At 40.5% G+C, this 21,180-nt stretch overlaps 1 protein-coding gene across 2 annotated transcripts in view; it reads left to right on the top strand.

Annotated features, from left to right (window-relative positions):
* kcnq3 (potassium voltage-gated channel, KQT-like subfamily, member 3) overlaps positions 1-21,180 on the top strand; it is a 304,277-nt gene that overhangs the window by 257,764 nt on the left and 25,333 nt on the right. The gene's annotated exons all lie outside the window — the stretch shown is intronic.

The raw sequence follows: 21,180 nt of genomic DNA, 5'->3' as shown, positions 1-21,180 counted from the left end.
TTCTTAACAACTTAAACAATCTGATTTTGCTGTCCAGGTACCTGGGTGTCGCGTCTGTGATGCAACAAGTGCCTGCAGCTCTTTGGTGACAAACTGTTGGTTCCAGTATGCCTGACCTGTAAAAATTTTCTCCTGTCCAAAATGTTACCATGTTGAAAACATTGTATTTCACACATACACCCCACTTGCTAGTAACCAAAACATTATCTGAACTGTGCCGTAATCCCAAAACTCACTGGGCTTTTGGTATCAAAAGGAGATGTGCCAAGTTTATCACTTGTAACAGATTGCTGCTATGTAGATATTGCTTCCAATGCTTTCTTGCTTAACCCTGCACCCTGGTTTGTTCCAATGGTCTCCTTGGATCGGGAAAAGCTACCTAGAATTCAGAGAAGAATGTAGCCTAAGAGATTTTGGTTTAGCAACAGTCAGTGACTAAGCTGCGCCATCCCTTACAAGAAAACCTCCATCCAACATCAGATGAAATTTCATCTCAGTCTTGAATAGGTAATTCTTTATTTTGAGACTGTAATTCTTGGTTCTAGACACTGATTTCAGAGGAAACAATGTTCCTGCATCTACGCTGTCAAACCCCATAAGATTTTGTATGTTTCAATGGATGGTGTATTTACCCATGCATTTGCCAGCAGGGAAAGAGCATTATGGTGATTCTGTCTGTCAAATTCGTTGCAGCCATTACTTCCAGGAAATGCAAGAGACAATGCAAGGAGGTGACCGATTCTGAAAAGTTAACGTGTTGCTTACTTTTATCAATAACCACAATGCTAATATATGGGAGTAATAATAGTTCAGTTACTGTTGCCTTTTCAGAAGCCTAGGAGATCATTGGTCATACCCATGGAAGCATAAAAATCACTGTCCACATTACTGTACATTGCATGAATATGTGCCTGAGCCACTGGAAAAAGAATACTGTGGTGATTGCCCGTCAGCCTACATGAAGCATTTGTTTTGTAACAATGATCTTTGTTACCTTTATTTGACAAGGAAGGTAGATGGAAAGGATTGTTCATGGGAGAACAAAGCTACAGTACTGGCTGACACCCTAATGGATATTAGAAAACAAATGTATCATACCCCTTTAAATGCTAAGATCATAATGCAACATCTATTCCACAACTCTCAATAAGGTGTAACTGATATTGTCCTAAACACCTAGCTGCCTGTGGAGCTCTTTACTGTGCACTGCTTTGCATGGCCCTGTTGCCTTTGTTTGTTCTTTCTCCCCTCGTTTCCATTCTTCCACAGTGTAAGGCCTAACTAAGATAAGTTTCTAGTTTAAACTGCCCATTCCCTGGCCTTGCCCTCACTGGGCATTGGATATTTTATAAAAAATAACTGCTGAATTTCTAGATTTGCTTGGCTATCAACACTTAATGGCTGCACTGGAATGCCCTCTGTAAAATACAGCAAGTGAATCTGTGATCTGCTGCTCAATTTGGATGTAATTCTGACAGTTTACCATCCTTTTCCTGTGGTTCCTGCTCGATGCACACTGCCAACTGGCCCGCGGTCTCTCACTGCTGGGCTGAAGTACATTTCTCCATGCTTGTTTGGATCTTATATTGATCTCCACCTTCTCTATATTTTTCTTTGCCACAACTAATTTGGTAGAACTCCTGTTTCTTTGCTCCCACAGGAATATTTCCTTCGGCTCATTATCCACGAATGTGTCCTTCAAGCTGCTTCTGATGCATCGCACCTGGCTCCAAATATGGACTGCAGTTCATCAGTGCTCCATGTCAGTTCTACCCTACCTACATCACCTTAATCTCACCAGGACACTGCTAATTTTAATCCTTCCATTTCCTGCTTATTACCTGGTTATATAACATATCCTAATTATTTTTTATGTCACCATATCTGTTAGGATTCCCATGTCCAGTATTGTGTACCTTTTGACAGCTGCTCCAGACTTGATTCTCACTTGTTTCCACATTTTCCTGTCCTCTTTTAATCCTTCCTGGATCCTTTTCCACTGTCTTCAAGCCTGCTTTCATTTCATTTCTCCAGTTAGAATATTGCCTTCTGAAATCTCTTCCTCAACCTTTCAATACTCCAACCTTTCCCTCTGTGACTCTGGTGATATCTTTCAAAGAGCCTACCAAAGCATTCACCTCTGCCTCTTGACCGGCACCCCCACCACTTGTCCCATTCTCAGTGAGCATTCTACCTACCATGCCTGCTGGTGGCTAATCTTGCCAACCCCTTCCTTACTCACTCTTCCTAGTCCTCATCCTGTGTATTCTGCCAATGAATCAGTAGTCACTGTCCCTCTCTACATATTGGGAATGTCTCTCTCTGGCACGTCAGTAAGGTCTTCGCCATCCATGAGCATTTTGTAGGTGATTGGATTGATACCATGGCCTTTACTGAACCCAAACTGGGGAGTGATGAGAGATTCCCCTTAAAGGAAGCTGCCTCCTGGTCAAATTCAACCTCTGCCTGTCCCGACTATCACAGGGATAATGTAGCACTTATCACCAAATCACCACTTGGTCTGTCCTCCTCCTCTTCTTGTATTTCCTCCCTTGACCATTTCACCTTATGTCTCATTTACAGTTCTTGATCTTTACTTCCCACTCAAGTATCATTAAAATGTTTTCACTGAGCAAACCGTTGCTTTTCTCCTTCAGCCTTTACAATGAGAGACTTTTTACCATCAGTGATCTCAGTTTATCATTCTCTCTCTCTGGGACGACTGGCTGCCTCTCATCCCCCCATGTAAACTTTCCAACCAATTTTGGTGTCCCTCTTGACCTTACCACCTCACGTTTCTCTTGTGCCAATCATAAAGACTGTCTTTGATAAGTTCTTTGTCTCCATTTACACTCTTTCTCCACCTGCTTCCCTGAACCTAAAGCCCCCCCCCCCCACCCTTCCCCCATCCTGAATTCACCTCTGGTAAAACATTCATTTCAATTACAACTGCACTTTCAAAATACCAACCATCCAGCCTATCATCCTTCACTATGAACTTTCAGCAGCTACTGATCTGCTCAACTATGGTAGTGTAGCGGTTAGCGTAACGCTATTACAGCGCCAGCAACCCGGGTTCAATTCTGGCCGCTGTCTGTAAGGAGTCTGGACATTCCCCCTGTGTCTGTGTGGGTTTCCTCCAGGTGCTCCGGTTTCCTCCCACATTCCAAAGACATACAGGTAAGGAAGTTGTGGGCATGCTATGTTGGCACCAGAAGAGTGAGGATGTATTTCACTGTGTGTTTCAATGTACATGTGACTAATAAACATATCTGTACCCTTGATGCCCTGATCCCCACTAACTCAGGTTCTCTGCCTCACCTGAGCAATTCCCCTCATAGCCCCTCATATTCATCTTCTCAAGCCCATGGAAGACAGATAGAGACAAATAGAGACAACTGGTTTAGCCATTCACTGCGATTGGCTTTATCTTAAAATATTATTAAGCCCTGATAGAACTGCTCACATTTCCAGGATCGTCTTGGAATGTAAAGATAACCTTCAGCTTATTTCCTTTACTGTGGTTTTTAAACCCATTTCTCCACACCTTCTACAAACAGAAAACATCAGGAGCCCAAGGGCTCAGGCACCAAGATTCAGTGCGTCTGATCAGCTGCCTCTGCCACTTTATTCTTCCCCAATCCACCCAACTAAACTTCCTCTAAAGTTTTCGCCTGCTCCAACTTGAATGAACATTGTTCTTTTGTTTCTCTCCTACCTCTCCACATGCATTCTCTACATTCATCTTGTCTTGGCACCCACTGCCTGCTCCTCCAGCCCTATTCCCGCTAAAATGATGACTATCCAGCTTCTCTTCGAGGTCACATATTAGTTGATATTTTTAATAGTTTCCTCTTCGGGAACTTTTCCCCTCTCCTTCAAATTCACTGTCATCAAAGAAAATCAACCTTTGATTTCCCTGTCCTTGCAAACTCCCAACCTTTCTCCAGCCTCCCCACTGATACCTCCAAATCCATGTCTATATTTCCTAGAGCTGGATGATTTGAACCCTAGGTCCTTCCCAGGCACAGCAGGTAAACACTTTGATCAAACTCACAAATAATATCCCATCTGACCTCCAGCGGTTTGTTTTTTGCTCCAGATTCCAGTTTCTGCAGTCTTTTGTGTCTCCAATCTGACCTTGGCTAGGGTTACCTTTCCCTTCTTGTCCTTTTTGATGTCTTTGTAACCTTTGGCATGACTGACCACACCATCCTTCCTTAAAGCTCTCCACCATTCTCCAGATGAGTAACACTGCACTTACCTGATTCCATTGTTATGCATCCAATCATAACCAGAGAACCACATGCAAATGCTTCTGTTCCCAGTTTTGCATCATCAACATGTATCCTTTGTCCCTCTTTCAACTGCCCACCAGCAACTTTAGTTTCTCTATGTTATGCTGAAACAGTCAGGCTCACTTGATGCCTCAATGTCTCAACATTGTTGTATTGCCTGCTGATATTTAATAATGGAGGAATAAGAAATTTATTCCAACTGGATATTAGGAAGACTGTAGCCATTGTCTTCAGTTCCTACCATAAATTTAATTCTGTGATTAAAGCTACCATCCATCTTCTTGGTGAATGCCTGAAGCCTTGACATTATATTTGACCTTGTAATAAGCACCCAAACATTTCCATCCCTTCACAATGGGTACCTTCTTGTACCTCAGTAAGTTTGCCTGATTTCACCGTAGTCTTATGTCACATTGTTGAAACCCTTATCCATGCCTTTATTACCTCCATCCTTGGTGTCTTGGTGCAACTATGGTGTTGCATTCCTGGGCAGTCTCATGTTGTATCTTCTGGAACTTGAAGCCATCCAAAAGTCTGTTGTTTGTGCCCTAACCTACATCATCCCCTTCACTTATCACACCTATAGTTGCTCACCTAGTCTGCCATCTGGCTATATGATGTCTTGGATTTGAAAACAACGAGATTTTAAAATCACTTATGATCTCAGTCCACACCCTTTCTACAATCTACCCAGGCCTCTCAATATTTCAGTGTCCTGGCCTCTTGAGCATCCCTGATTTTAATATCTCCACAGTTGACAATTGTATGTTCAGCTACTGATCACGAAGCCCTGGAATTTCCTCCTTAAATTGCTGTGCATCACTTTTCTCCTCTAAGAACTTTTTAAAGTGTACCTCTAATCAAACTTGTGATTATCTGCCCTAACATCTTATGTGGCTCAGCATCAAATCTTGTTTGATAACTGTCCTGAGAAATGCCTTGGGAAGTTTTACCGTGTTAAAGGTGAAATATAAATGTTAATGTTGCTGCATGCTTCATGGCTTCAGGGTAAGGGGGTGTGAGAAGGACGGTCTGAAGATAAGGCCAGAACAAAGTGCAGGTACTGACAATTATGTCATCATGGACTACCACTGTGCTAGATGCTCAGTCATTTAGGCTCAGACAAAACTGATCCTAGATACCTACAGCCCCATGATTTGACATCACTCATCACAATCAAAAAGACACCAACAGGAGGTAAAACCAAGTGTTCAGATTTACTTAATGTTGATTGGTATGTGAGCTGTATCAGTGATATGTGAGCTGTATCAGTGATATGTAAGCCATATCAGTGATAGGTGAGCTGTGTCAGTGATAGGTGAGCGACATCAGTGATTGATAGCTAAGCTGTATCAGTGACTTTTCCAGTATTGTCCCTTGTTGCTTAAATTTGATTTCTGTTATTTGACACCTAACCCACTATTCCAAAATTAGTCTGTAGAAAGAGTAAATGTGCTCTTTGGCTGTAGTGTTTCACTGCTGGGATCCTAATGCCCCTTGATATCACTGAGTTATAAACGGGAAGGTGCCTCATATGAATTGGTTACATCTGTGGCAGAACAGCGATGGATATGTCATCTTTAAGATATCTTTCTCATGCTTGGTGGTCTGGCATCTCTGGGGAAATGCTGCCTTCTGTCCTTCAGATGGAAGGATTTGCAGCTTTTGGAAAATTAAATTGGCTTTACTTTCAGTAATATACACATCTACAGTCATTTTCACATTAACTTTTCAGGATCTAAGTGTTGCTGGCTTTACCAGTAATTATGACCCATCCCTAAAATCCTGTGAGAAGGTGGTGGTGAGCCATCTTCTTGAACTGCTGATGGAGGTACTTCCATGGTGCTAATTTAGATCCAATAACAATGAAAGAACAGCAATATCTTTCCAAATCAGGCTAGTATATAACTTGGAAGCAACCCACCTGAAGTCCTTCTTCATGGTAGTAGAGTTTGCAGATTTGAGAGGTGTTGTCAGTCCAGCCTTGGCAAGTAAGTGCAGTGCATTTTGTAGAGTGCACACTGCAGCCACTGTGCACTGGTGATGGAGGGAATGAATGTTTAGGGTAGTGGATGGGGTGCTAATCAAATGGGGTGCTTTGTCCTGTATTGTGCCATGCTTCTTGAGTTGGGGTTGTACTCACCCAGGCAAGTGGGGTGTATTCCGTCACACTCCTGACTTTTCCTTAGAGATAATGGAAAGGCTTTGGAGTGTGAGGAAGTGAGTCATTCACCACAAAATACCAAATCCTTGACCTGCTCTTGTAATCTATTGATTAATTAGATTTCTTCTCTTTTTCAGTAAAAACTCAGGAATTAAGTAATAACTTCATGCTCACAGTTGATTTAAAAGACAATGCTGCTCTCCCCTCACTGAAGAGTCTGACACGTGGGAGATATAGTCACCAGGGGCACTTCTCTTTTGCTGTGGTGACTGAGTGTGCAGGGGGCATAGCAGAGCAATGGAATTATAAAACCAACTGGGAGGGCAGTTCAAATGCCCCCAGTTATTTGCCTATTGCAAAGTCACCTGACCAACTATAATCCAATCAACCAGAATAATTTGCAGCTTCATCTCAAATTTGCTAATCTGAGTCCAATGATGTCGCCCCTAACAACATTTTAACTCTAGTGTGCTAATTTTTTTAAGGTTAAAATCCTTCCCCTAAATCCCTTCAGTGGGGCACAGATCCACAACTATGATAATAAGTGTTACAAGGTATCGACTCCTTTGAATTCATATTCTAACTGTTTCAATCGATGTTTACTTGTGGGCTTGGGTAGAGCAAGCTTTCATAGCCTTAGGCTGATCATCTGCAAGAAATAGGGAACTGTTTTAAGAGCTTTACAGATAACTCAGGAATAATTACTGCTTTCATTGTCAAGTAGTTAATTACGATGATATAACTTCAGGATTGCTATTATTTAACAAGAAGGGAAAAGAAGTTTTAAAATCAGACTGATCACAATTCCAATGTTCTTTCAGATGCAGCAACTAGACCTGCAGCAATTTTACTTTATCTGGTTAAGTCAATATGTATTTCTTTCACATCTGATTTGAACTGACAGGTGAGGAATCCTTCTGTCCCAGTGATATTTAGGGAAAGTTATTTGACTGTTTGCTGAAGCAAACATCTGAATTGTGCATCTGATCTACTCGCTGAATATTTACTGAACAATAAATTAAGGTAGAATAAGAACACTGCCTGCTGGTTTTCCAATGTGTTCATCACAGACTAATGGGATATGTAGGCTCATCCATGATTAAACAAATTTAAATTCCTAAGTTCACTGCAGACAGGAAGCGAGAGAGATTGGAGTATGATCAATTAGTCAGTCTCCTTTAACTTTCTTGTATTTGTGACTGCAGCACCATTCTCACTCACCTTCCATAATCTGCAGAGTTTTCATGAGACTTGAACACTCTCTCTCATCCATGCTCAGTTTAGCTTGATTCCACCACGTGTCCTGCTGAACCAGCTTTGACTATAAGAGAAAATCGTGAAGTCAACATCTGTTGGACAGAATATTTGATCGGGTGTAAGGATGCTAACTCAAAGAATAACCCACTTGGCCTCGGACTTAGCAGCCTACCTACCTCAGACAGACCTATTTGTGATGGGATTGATAGGAGTGGTCAGACAAATGCAATTTTCATCCTTACATTGAAGACAACCTACTGCATTCCATTTATGAACAATAATAGTATGAAGAGAAATTACAGACAAATCCACCAGCCCATAACATGATATACTGTGAGCCAACAGCAGCACAAAATTCCATACCATTACAGTCAAGAATATCATAGCCTGACTGCCCCATCATCATTGAGCAAGGAGAACAACTGTGGTTCAATGATGCGTGGAAAAAGGCATGCCAAGAGCAGCATCGTGCTACTCCTGTCTAATGAAGCTAGAACAGTGGACAGCATGCAAAATGACCATTAAAAATAACTTCGTTTTGACTGATTGGGGATCCCACTACCATGCATCAGAACAATGTTATTTGTAGGAAAGGAAAATGCCATCTGCTGAGGTGGGGAGATCAAAAATAGAATGTATTTTGATTACTTACATATCCAACTCAAATTTCAAAGATCACCCAGCTCAACCGCTTTGCTTTCTACAATCAACTCCTTGGCCACCACTGTGTTATGTTCCATATTTCCTTACCCCAGGGAAGGAGGTTTTTTTGGCCTATTGAGTCCACGTTGATTCACAGAACAATCCCAGTCCTCTGCATTTTCCCCTTAACCTATTCTCCCCACATTCTCACCAACTCCCCCATATTCCACCACTCACCTGTACACTAGGGGCAATCTACAACGGCCATTTAATCTACCAACCGACGTGTCTTTGGCATGGGGGGAGAAAGTGGAGAGCCCTGCGGAAAGCCATGTGATCACGGGGAGAACATACAAACTCCACATAGATGGCACTGGAGGTCAGGATCGAACCTGGGCCCCAGAAGCTGTGAGGCAGGATCTCTACTAGCTATACCACCCTGCCACTCATATAGCTGACATCACTAAGGAAGGGGGAAAATTGGTAGCTGTACATAAGCTGTCCATTTTCCACCCCACTGATTTTTCTTGCTGTGGAAATTGTGCTGGAAATTACCCTTTTGAGTCTTGGGGAGGAAAACTTCTTGCTTGCTTTCTGGAAAACTTTTTGCATCTTAGCCCACTGTTCGATCCCTTACACTGGCAGCTTGCTCAGGCTGCATCCCCTGGTACAGGATGCTGTCAGCAGCCGACCTGAACTTCAAACACCACCTTCTCACTACTATTAAAATCAATAAATCACCTCTGCAAACTCACCCATATCACAAACTCCACACTTCCATGTTCAATGTCTTTAGTTTCACAAACTGAAGCTTATCTAAAGCACTGTGGCCTATATTAGTCCCAGTACTGCAGGCCCTGTGAATGGTGCAAGATGAGGTGAGACTGAAAATGCTTAGGAACCCAATGAGATCAGGGATGGGGGATCTTCCAAACTAAATTGCAGAAGCCACTGACATGTTTTTAGCTCTAATTCTTTCCCAGAAACTGGAATAAAGACAAGCCAGACTGGTGGGTAGGAGGATACACTAGCAGTAATCCTGGAAACTTGAGTGCTCATGATTTGGAACCTGAAGGAACCCATGAGAGGAATCTGAGTGGGGCCCATGATGGAGCACAAAGGATCAGGAGTGGGGTGAGCCCAGAATTGGATGGGGTGGGAGTGGGGGGAAGATACATGATGATAAAGTGGAGTGGCCCCTGATGTCAGACAGTGGTGATGGACAAAGTGCCCACTGGTGTAAAGGAAGGAAAAGTCCATGATCCAAAGTAGAATGAGGCCCATAAAATGGAGAGTGAAGAAAGCAGTGATAACATGAGCTGTGGTAAGATCAGCAATCATGGGCATTGGGGAAGTGTTAAACACTTTCTTGAACAGCTGAAGGAGCACTTCAGCTTCACGGGCTTCCATGAAATGTTAAGGAATCTTTAGCTGTATATTTTGTATACAGCTGCATATTTAGCTTTTCTGCATACAGCTGTATATTTAGCTTTAGCTGTATATTTTGTAATGTTGTATATTTGTCTGTGATCATATGTATTATCCAGGGCTAAAAAGTAAGATCACAGTTGTCCAGTTTACCAAAGAACTATTTAATCAATTTTCTATGGTTGAGATTGTTATTTTGATTAATAATCAATAATTCCCCAAGGAGTAGCCTGCCTGCCACAGGCTTTAATCTTTAAAACTATGCAGACTGTAACTCTTCTTGTTATTAAGCAACAAGGCTCACTTTAACTGCTGAGTTTCCTGATTTCCGGGAAACCCTAGCTGTGAAAGGAAGTATTAAATTAAAAACAGGAAATGCTGGAAGACTTGACGTTTTGGGCAACATATTTGGGGAGAGAATCAGAGTTGACATTTCACATGGGGGTAAAAGATATGGATAAACAAGTTTTGATGCAGAGAAAATGTGAGGTGAAGAAAGAACAAAAGGGTGGTCTGTGCTAGCGTGGACAATAGCAAAGAATAAATGACAAAGGATGGCAGTGCAAGACAAAGGGAATGGAAGTGACATGTAAAGAAACAAGATATATACGGGGAGGGGAAAGTAGGATTACTGAATCATTAAATTGTAAATTGGATTCTCACTTAAATTGCAAGAGTCCAATTTAAATACATTAATGAAGTGTCTCACCACTCCATGACAATATTCAATATCCACTTCCATTTATAAAAAAAGGCTGTGCTCACTTGTGTTGCAAGTACTTTGTCCTCTGTGACCTCAATTCTCACCAACCTTCATTAGATTTCTATCCTTGGATGCTCTGGCTTTAAGATACTTTCCACAACATTACACAATTACAACATAATTACAGAGGAAGAGAGTGATTTAACTCATTTCTGCTCATCCGTTCTGAATGACATTTGTAGCACCCGACTGCTTCATAAATAATATCTGGATTTGCAGCTCCATTCCAGCTTTTATTTTAAAAAATCTATTTGCTGATCCATTTTCCTCATTCAGAAATCTCTCCATCTCCTTAATTCTGAAACCTGACCTCTGCTTCTGCTGTGTCTTTGGCTGCAGAGTTTTCAAATTTCTGAGGACCATGGAATAATAGAGCAAAGAAAGAGATCATTTGGTCCCTTGTCTGTACAATGAATCTTTGGAAAAATTTCATCAGTCACACCCTTCTCTTTCACTATCTCTTCCCGGCAATAGGGGCATGAAATAGAAAAGGTAACGGTCGCAGTCTTTTTCCAAGGGTAGGGGAGTCAAAAACTAGATGGCATAGGTTTAAGTTGAGATTGGAAAAGTTTAAAGGGGGCCTGAGGGGCAGGTTTTCACACAGAGGGTGGTGGGTTTATGGAACAAGCTGTCAGAGAAAGTGGTAGAAATGGGTAAAAATACAACGTTTAATAGAAATTTGGACAGGTACACGGATAGGAAAGGTTTAGAGGAATATGGGCCAATTGCTGGCAGATGGGACTAGCTCAGGAGGGCACCTTGGTTGGCGTGGACGAGTTGGGTCAAGGGGTCTGTTTCCCTGCGGTATCACTCTATGACTCATATATCACTTCTTAAGATATTTATCCAATTCCATGTTGAAACACTACGGAATCTGCTTCCACCGCTGTCTCAAGCACTGTATTCCAAATCATCATATCCGACACTCCGATTTTTTTCACATGTCAGCTCTGGTTATGTGGCCGCTTGTCCATTGGTTATCAACTTTCCTACTACCGGAAATAATTTCTCCTCATTTACTCCATCAGAATTCCATGTGATCTTGAACACCTCTAATTAATCCCTTCTTAAACTCTGCTCTAGGAGAACATCAGTTCCTTTAGTCTTTTATCTCTGATACCTTTCTTGTAAATTTCCCCTTACATTCTTGACATTTTGATCTTATATTCTCTGTACTTTACACAACTTTGATGTTTTTCCTAGAACGTGGTATGCAGAACTGGCCACAAAATCCCAGTTGGTTCTATCTCATTGCTTCATTAATATTTACATAATCTCCTCGTTTTTGGACGATTCCATTGCTTCTATACCTTTCAAAAAGCCTTCTCAGCTTGTAAGGACAATCTTAAAAGACATGTCCATCCATACCCCAGCTTTCACTATTCCTGAAATTGTTTAAAATTATACATTCTTCTTGTGAAAATTAATCACTTCACATATCTCTGCCTTGTGTCTGTGCAACTCATCGCTCTGTCTACTCCTCTGGAGGTTTGCCACCATTCTCCTCACCACATCCTACAATTTCCAAATTACATTAATCTGCAGCTTTTGAAATTAAGTCCTATCTACTCAAGACCACATCATGAATCCCCGTAAAGAGTAGCAGTATTTTCAACACAAGTCCTGGAAGGCAACAGTGCATGTTCCCTCAAACCTAAAAAAATATACACTCACTAAAGAAGAGGATGTTGCCACCGTCAGAATAAATGAGAAATAGTGAAGATATTGGATCAGATAAAAATATATAAAGAAGGTGCTTAAATGGTTGGTAGTGCTCGAAATAACAAAGTCACTGACTCAGAATGCTTTTTCCTGCCCTTCACTGCTTTTGTACCAACATGGCCACTAATTAATCTCTAAGAGTTCAAGTTTTATAACCAATCTATTAAATAGGCTTATATCAAAGGTCTTTTGAATGTCCACACATACATGAACTGCGTTATCCTCATTAGACATCACCCATTACTCTGTCAAAGAACTCACTGAAGTTGGTCTTAATAAATGCAGGGTGGACTTGCTTTGTTAACTCGTTTCTTTTCCAAGTGCTATTTAATTCAGTGAGCTGATATCTTTCACTCTCTCCCCACCAACTAGTTTGTCCTTTGGTGCAGGGTTACAATTTTTTGTCCTCTAGTCTTCTGGAATCAAGTTATGCTGACTAATACTCTGCTCTGATCTTCTCAGTGACATGATGAAACATAACATTCTTATTTCTCAGCCATCATCATGACTGGGCATTAACTCTTTAATTCACTGGCACTGCTAATCTTTACTAGGACATCATCAAATCACCAGCTTCCATAGACAATTGAGATTACTTCTGAAATTGCCAATTGTAGCAATATAGAGATAAAATAGTAGTTTCTGTCACCTAACAAACTGATGACTCCAAACCAGATTTGTTTAAATATCTATCATATTGTTAAAATCAGTGGTGCTGGCCTTATTGTTTGCAAGTATTTAAATGTTATTCAAAGACCTTTAGGTTAAGAAAATGTATTTATTGCATATTATAGATGAAGTGGAAATGTTATTATTTTTCATATTGTTATACATGAGCCTTCTTGTATTACATGGTATAATAAATGGTATACTAATGGCAGTTGTAAAGCATAGTTTTAGAAAATTCCAGCTGCAAATAATTAATATTTTATAATGTTATTTCTGCTGGTTATAAATATTTAATTTCAGCAAGCAGTAAGTGTGGAAATGCAACATAAGAAATCAATCTAAACTGGGCTGTTCTAATCCTCCACTTTCTTTAACTCCAGGGGACTCATTTTCAAGTGTATCTGGCACACTGCTGGCTGGGCCACCCATCACCAGATTTAGCTGGGCCATATCTACTGGATCCCTTCTCTTCCATGGTAAAACTGCTCACCAGCCTAGCATAATCCCGGAGAGCAAAATTAATCTCTAGCTTCCTTTGTCCACTGACACTCATTTCTATAGACCCTGGACTTCACCCTCAGTAAAAATAACTGCAAGAAATTTGTGGACATTTGTGTGTCTGCTTCTCTCCCTTTCACTTTGCTATCCAAGCCAGATTTTCCCAGGACCCTGATACCAGGTCTGAACTGCAAATTCTCTTTGATGTCACTTCCATCTATCCCATGGCTTCTCGTGACTTGTATCTAATCATGAGAACATCATCAGAGCATCTCCAACAATGGCTTCTTGTCCACCCCTGCTCAAGCACCTCAAGAGACCTTCATGCATCCATCCTTAGTTCTCTCCTTTTCCTTATCTACATGCTGCTCCTTGGTGATATCCTCTGTCTATAGCTTCCGTATGTACTCCAACTGACAATTCAGACCAGGAGTCAGACTGCATAATCTTTGATATCCCATTGGACAGTGAACTGATTTTCTGAATCCATTCCATGCTCAGAAAAAAAATCAGATTTTGCCGATGTAACGTAGCTGCTCCCACTTCTGGCTATGCCTCAGCTCCTACTGCTGTTGAAATCCATGTGCTTGTCATGGCAAGATCTACCATACATCAAATTCCCACCACCTTGGTTCTTATATTATTTCCAGGACCACAACATCTCACCTGATGCTTGTGTTTAAGTCCCTCTGTGGCCTCACTTCTTCCACCATTAACCTCTTCCCCCTCATCCGCTCCACTCCCAACCCATTCCTAAACTCTGTCTGTGTGACTCCAGCAATTCATTCACCCACCCTCTTGTTACCACATGATAAGCCAGGACAATTTAAGGCGTCCTGAGATTCTCTCCCCAGACTTTCCTCTTTATCCATCCTTCCAACCTCCTTTAAGGCTCCACCTTAAAACAGCTGCCTTAAATAAGGTCTATTCCTATTACCTCCAATCAAAATTCTCTTTGTGGTTTTGTGAAACATTTTGGAATATCTTTTTACATTAAATCCACAATGTATTAGCTAATAGTCACAGATTTTTTTCAGCAACCGACCAATATTTTCCAATTAACCCTGACAGGTCAACATGAAAAAAGATTCTATAACGTTGAACCAACACATTTCTTATTTCAAGGCTAAAGACATTGAAAACGAATGTGACATTTTCTGATTAGTCTTCCTTTAAATGCAGTGCTGTACTTGAGGTTTATTCTTATATGTCAATGTTCATTAATACTTGAAATGTGAGTAATGTTGTATATTTGTCCGTGAACATTTGTATTATCCAGGGCTAAATAGTAAGATCACAGTTGTTCAGTTTACCAAAGAACTGTTTAATCAATTTTTCTATGGTTGAGATTGTTATTTTGATTAATAATCAATAATTTCCCAACTAAAAGCCTGCCTGCCTGCCTGCCACATGCTTTAATCTTTAAAACTATGTTGACTGTAACTCTCCTTGTCATTAAGCAACAAGGTTGGGAAAGGAGATGAAAGAAGGGCCGAATGGCCTGTTTTCTGTGCTGTAAAATGTTTAATAAGTTTTTAGTCTAAATATGTAATTATCTCAACTGGATCAAATACATTTTAGCTCTTGGATATAGCATTTCATGTGGGAAGAATCTTGAACAATAATGCCAAGAATTCGTGTTTTATTTTCATAGGGGCTGTATTTTCCTCCTTTCTGTCAGTAAACCCTTCAGTGCCCTCTTCAGTATAACAAATACAAATCATATCCTGTCTCTCATTGTGGGTGCGCTTGTCCATTCTGAGTCTGATAACAGGAACAAAAGATGCCACTGCTCGGTATCAGTGAACCTGTTACAATATTCTATTCACACCTCTTATGAAGCTGACTTGCATAACTGAAAAGATCCCTGCAACTGAACTTTAGGTGATGGAAAACGTGCATGCAGTGTTCATGCAGAAATGGCCAAATGTATGTTTAATGTCAATTTTCCCCAAAAATGTCTTTGGCTTGAAACAGATGCACCATCTCAAGGAGGAGAAAGTAACTTCACCTGCCAGTCACGGAATGCTGGAGGTGGGGTTAATTTTAGATGTTATCTTAATTTTAGATCCAGTTGGAAAGTTGGTGCTTTCTTGCACATTGATTGGTTTTATTTTGCTGTTGGAATAGAAAACCTGATGATACATCAGACGTGCTGCCATTAGCTTTCACCCACTCAGTGAGCAGCAACAGTTAAAATTTACCCACAAAGGCTGAATGATGGATACGTTTATGTGAGTCAGTCATTTCAAACTCAAAGTCATTAATGATATTGAATTCTTGAGCTAATTTAGACATTATAATCATTTTTCAATATTAGGCTAGATAAATTTGAAACATACCTCAGTCTCTTTAGTGAGTCATGCCCTTTGCTTCAGCTTTTAAACCTGTTGCAGTGCACCATTGGAGGTTATTTTCCCCTTTGGCAAGTGTATGTGCTGTCTGATTTTTCTTTTCATTGAGGTCAAGTGTAAAAGAAAACTGCATCACAAAGTTATGGCAGTGAAAGAGGTCATTTAACCCATCATTTCCAAACTGGCCTGTGAAGCTATTTAGATTTTTCCTAGAAAGAGAAACTGGGAAAGGCAATTCTGATAAAGGATCTTAATAACATGATGATGAAGAATCTGCTTCAATTGCCAGGAGGGTTGGCAGAAGGAAAGATATTTATATGTATTTGATACTCTATTCAGGAAAAAGGAGGGAACACCTCCATGGACAATGGAAAAGCATAAGGCAAAGGAGCCAATGTAACCACAGCAACACTTCTGATGAAGGGACTTTGACCTGAAACATTAACTTTGTTGCTCTTTCTACAGATATTGCCTGTTCTGCTGAGTGTCTCCAGCACTTTTGGTTTTTATTTCAGATTTCCAACATCTGCAGTTTTTTTGATTTTCATTCGATCTATCCAATTTTCCAGATCTCAGTCCAAAGTCTTATAAGATATGGTACATCAAATGCTCATCTTGAAAATGTAAATAAAAACATTCAGGAAGAATGGAGAGAACAAAAGATATCCATGATAAGGTGGAGACCATGAGACTCCAGATGACACAAAAGCTGTTGGTAGCTTCGAGAGGAGGAAGGTGAATGCTTGTTATTCATGGCTGATCTGTTACTCATCTCTCTCAATTTACATCTCTTCAGGCAGATCAGCTGTAATCAACAGGCATTTGTCACCCTCTCTTAAATTGCTGAGACAGCATTTATATCCCTTGGATTCTGTTGATCTCTACGGTATCATCGACATTTCCTCTGGTTTCTCCAAAACTTCCCTTTCTCTGCAACTTCAAAATGCTTGTTCTCACTTTTCTACTTCTGATGAATAGTCATTGAACTGAAACATTAAGCTATTTCTCTCTTCACAGATGCTGACTAATCTGCTGAGGATTCCCATCTTTTTGTTTTCATTTCAGGTTTCCGTCATTTGTAGTATTTGATTTATAAGTCCTCTTCATTGTTGACCTCTGTGCTGAAGCAGGAGGTATTTGGCATGTCTCACAGTTTGCCATCTATTGTTACATAAGGGAGGTCACTGACACTCTTTGTTCATAAACTATTTTATGTTGGCTTTGGAATAGTACACAAATTGAGTAGATGACTTTGAGGATTGCAAGTTTCCCATACTGTAGGATGACTTCGATTACATGCATGTTGCTTTTCAAATGCCATATGTCAACATTGATTTAACAGTACAAATCAAATTTATGAGTGAAAGTATGCCATGTTACTTAAGACAGTAGACTAATCAACTTTGAGCATTCCCCAAGGAGTTGGCTGTCTTTTTCTGTCCTAATTCTTCCTTAGTTAAGGAGAGAACAACCATTAGCAATATTCTAAAGGTGGCCTCACAAAGATCCTGTATAATTATAGTAACACATCTGTGCTCTTATACTTAAATCCTCTTGCAATGATGATGAAAATGACGATTTATATTCCTACCTGTACCTGCATAGTAACTCATTTTTTGTCTGTCTTTATGCACTTTGACTGGGGTTTCACATTATTGCCCATTATCAGTACAACAGCTTTTTTGCAAATAATTTTTAACAGGAGACACCCTTTTTCAATTTGTCTTATGGACCTGGTGATTGTACTTTTTTTAATGTGAGCTCATTGGAGGAAAATATAGCCCTTCAGAAGCGTGCAGCATGAATTTTGGATACTCCAAGAAATTTAGATGAATTTTTCAGTAAAACATTGTTATAAATGGTGCTAATAAAGGCTAATAAAGGAGAGAGTCAACACTGAATTTATGTTTGTCAGAGTATACAATTGCCGGACAGAATCAGGCTGAGGACATGGTGGCTAGGTAACCCATGATTTTCCAAATCCCTTCATCAAATTCAGCTGGTAAAAATGGGTCAGAAGGAAATTAAGGGTTCATGTGGATGTTACTGAGCTGGAATCAGGAGCAACACTTAAATCGAGACAGCCTGGGTATCCTTCAGTTATCTTGGCTGCATCTGTAATAGCACTCCTTTCTGATAAGGATGACTTTTCAAAACAACAAGTGTGGGTAATGTGGGTGTTAGAGTCATAGAGGGATACAGCATGGAAAAGGACCCTTTGAGTCTACACCAACTATCAACCACCCATTTATAATCCTACATCAATCCCATTTTTTATTCACCCACATTATTATCAGCTCCCACCAGATTCAACCACTCACGTACACACTAGGGGCAATTTACAATGGCCAAATATCCTACCATACTGTCACAGTTTTAAATTTGACTTCCCAATCTACTGTAGCTAATTGATGCCTCATAGAGAGTGGATGATAGAAATATGAATTAAAAAAAAGAAATTGCTGCAAATAGTCATTACCTGGAATTAGAGTCATAGAGTCATACAGCATGGAAACAGGCCCTTTGGCCCACCAAGTCCATGCCAACCATCAACCACCCATTTACATTAACCCTACACTGATCCCATTTTATTCTCCCCTCATTCCCATCAACTGACCCTAGATTCTGCCACTCACCTGCACACTAGGGCCAATTTACAGTGGTCAAGTAACCTACCAACCTGTATGCCTTTGGGATGAGGGAAGAAACCAGAACGCACAGAGGAAACCCACACAGTCACAGGAGACTGTGCAAATTCCACAGAGACAGGATCTGAGGTCAGGTTTGAACCCAGGTCTCTGGACTGTAAGGCAGTTGCTCTAAGAGCTGCACCACTGTGCCACCTGCTTGTTGTTGGCAAGACCACATTTATTTCCCCTCCCCCATTGCCCTGAGAAGGCAGTGCTGGGCCTTTTGCATGAACCATTGAGAAGTGATTTGACGAAGCTGAATAATGTGCTGAACTGCCTCAGTTCCTGCTGGCAGCACAAATCATTGATATGAATTTGGGAGATTCCAATGTAGAAAATGCGTCAGGCGTGGTTTAAGAAAAACAGTTTATCTTTATGATAATTTAGATTTGGAATAGTCTCGTGCCTTTTACGCAGCTGTCAACCACGGGGAAAAGGACGTGTTTCCCAGTCAAAATCACTGGGCTCTCAAAACCAAGATACCTTTTGGGGTCTTTTTCTACATTTTTGTATCCAAGAAAATAAAAGAACTGAACTAAATGGAATGTAACATGTCCTGCTCTTCCAATGCTAATTAATAAAAAGTGTTTAATATTGTATAAAACTAAAGACTGCATGTAAAAGCTGTGGTAAAATTATGTTATTGAACACCCAAGAGGGATTTCAGTAGCCATTAATATAGAAACTAGTTATCTATTTAAATAAATTCACTGAAAAAAAGACTTTGTGCATAATGGTCAACTGGTTAAGATTCTCTCTGTTCTCAATGAGAAACATCAGCTGTTGTCTCTACCTTTTAAAATCAGTGCAAAGTGGCTGCCCTTTATGCTCAGTAATATGTTTGCTGTGTGATCTTCATACATTTTGCTTTCCAAGATGTGAATCCGGTAGGTAATAGCCTTGACTTCTTTTGCCAAACAAGAAGGACTCAGTTGGTCCTATTTCGCCTGAGCCTCCCCTGGACTCCTGCGTTCCAGCAGAAGCCGGGGATGGCTATGTGCCAGCAGTGGGAGTGGCAGTGGTGGCGGAGGTGAGGGTTGGGCCCGAGGTAGCAGTAGGAACAGCGACTACACGATCGACATTGACTCTGCCTCAGCTGGAGCTCAATTCACCTTGTGTGGCCGCTTTGCTTGGGTGCCGCAATGCCAAGCCGGTCACTTGGTATAATCGGTGCTGGTGGAAACTTCCCAGCTCGCATACCACCGGCTTCAGAAACCTCATATGCAACATAACTAAGTGCTTCACCCTGCCATCTTTGAACTTCATTGCCGGTAGAGTGTGAAGAAATATCTCTTTGCAAAAATAATTTATAACCTTCCAGAGTCAGGAGTTGCCTCTTGTCTCAGTATCTTCCTTATTCATTCTCTAAGATACTTGAAGTAGTAGGTAATTGAAACCATTATCAAAGATACTTTAATCATGAGCTGACTGGCATCATTACAGCTGCTTTCTTTCTGACAGCCTCCTTCTGGGACACTGTACCCAAACACCGTTGCAACATTTGGGGCAATTAGTCACTGGAAGCATCTTTAAAAAGAGTGACAGTATTGAAGGAGCAATTATTGTCTTCAGGGTGATATTGCATCTGACATATTTTCCACCTTCAGCCCTTATGACTGGGTCTTGTACGTTGATGGAGTCTCACATGCCAAAAAAGAATCACATGTGTGGGGCTAAGTCAAGTCCCACCCACAATATTGGATAGATGATGCTCCCTGTTCTTAAGTTCGAAAAGAGCTTATTTAAACACTATGCCAACAGGAAGGTGATCTACAAACTCAAACTATAGCTTGAGTAAGAATGATTCACGTTGTTTTAATTTCCTTTGAAATTAAGATTAAACCCTCACCACTTTTTAATGAAGGTGGAGGTTATTGTAACATTATGATAAGAACCCAGTATTAATAAAGGCTGCATGGCCTCCTGCAGTATTCCATGAATCTCTTCAGACCAAGTCTTTGTCTCTGGAAGTATTCAGCAGATCAATTAACCTTCATGATGAGATGGCACCTTTCCACAGATGCTAGTTGACCTGCTGGGTATTTTCAGCCTTCTCTTTTATTTTAGATTTCCAGCAACTGCCTTCATTCATCTCTATTGACACTCTTCCAGATATATCATCTTTGATGCCATCAAAAGGAGTTCTGTCACAAGACAACTTGGTCTCAACCTGATCACAGACATTCCCCCTCTCTTCACCTCTGCCCCTCTCTGAAAGCTATAACACACCTTGTTTTCTTGTTTCTCCAGTTATGATGAAGTGTCAATGACTTGAAACGTTAACTCTGTTTCTCTTGCCACAGATGCTGCCTGACCTGCTGAATATTTCCAGCATTTATTGTTTCTTTTACTTCAGATTTTCAGCACCTGCTGTATTTTGCCTTTCAAATTGTTTCAATATGTTCATTGCTATGTAGTTTTAATTTTGATAATAATGCAGGAATCTTTAGCCACATGATATGGTATAAATTCTATTCACATTGGAGTTTCGTCAAAGTATGAACTGAAACTTGAAGGAAAAATAATTGGGTATAAAATTCTAAGATTTGGTAAAACCAAAATATTTTAGAACAGCTCTCCAATTCTCCTGTGACCTCGGTGTAATTATACTACATTCTTAATTTCAGCACTATGTCATTAAAAATGGATACCTCAGGGTGAAAGGCAATAACCACAAATTCTGGGTCACTTCATA

Source organism: Pristis pectinata, chromosome 9 (assembly GCF_009764475.1).
Source record: "Pristis pectinata isolate sPriPec2 chromosome 9, sPriPec2.1.pri, whole genome shotgun sequence".
Classification (NCBI taxonomy): domain Eukaryota; kingdom Metazoa; phylum Chordata; class Chondrichthyes; order Rhinopristiformes; family Pristidae; genus Pristis; species Pristis pectinata.
This window is presented reverse-complemented; position numbering and strand designations above follow the sequence as displayed.